A 704-nucleotide genomic window follows, 5' to 3' on the forward strand; every position below is an offset into this window, starting at 1 on the left:
CCCGGCTGTCAGTGGCTCTGGGGGTTAGTTAGTGGGGTCATTAGCGCTAATGACGACGCCACGTCAGATACGCCGGCGATGAGTCGCCGGTGACCACAGAACACGGCGGGGCACGCCGGACTTGCGCTAGAGGCGTCAGTTTGGCGCGCTGAGGGCACCAGGGGATGGCCCTTGCTCCCGCGCATCCAGAGGACCGAGTGGGAGGTCGTGGGGTCGACGGAGCTCGTCAGAACGGAGCTCGCGGCGGCGCCGGAGTTCGGACCTCGGCGAAAACGGCGTTGTGGAGCACGGGCGAGTGAGGTAAGGCACTGCGCAGCCTCCTGGAGTCACCACGAGCTCAGTGAGATGCACGGGCGCGACCCGTTCGAGCTCAGGCCACGGCGGCGACATGGTCAGCGGCGGCCGGAGTTCGGCCGCGACGGGGCTATGGCCTAGAGCTCGCAAACGTGAGGGGAGAGAGAGGGGTTCTGCACGGAGGCTCACCGCGGAGCTGTAGGGGGGGTCAGTGGGCTCGGGGGCGCGCCGGAGTGGCCGAATTCGACGGAGACGGCACCGGGGCCGAAGCTCGGAGATGATGACGATGGCGGCTGCTCGGGGCCCTTCCGGTCACGTGGCTCGGTGAGGGGGTTGGCGACGAGGTGCAGGAGCTCGGGAGCACGCCGGAGAGGGGAGGGGGTGGCCGTGGTCATGGCTACGGCGAGCGG

Source organism: Triticum dicoccoides, chromosome 3B (assembly GCF_002162155.2).
Source record: "Triticum dicoccoides isolate Atlit2015 ecotype Zavitan chromosome 3B, WEW_v2.0, whole genome shotgun sequence".
Classification (NCBI taxonomy): Eukaryota; Viridiplantae; Streptophyta; class Magnoliopsida; order Poales; family Poaceae; genus Triticum; species Triticum dicoccoides.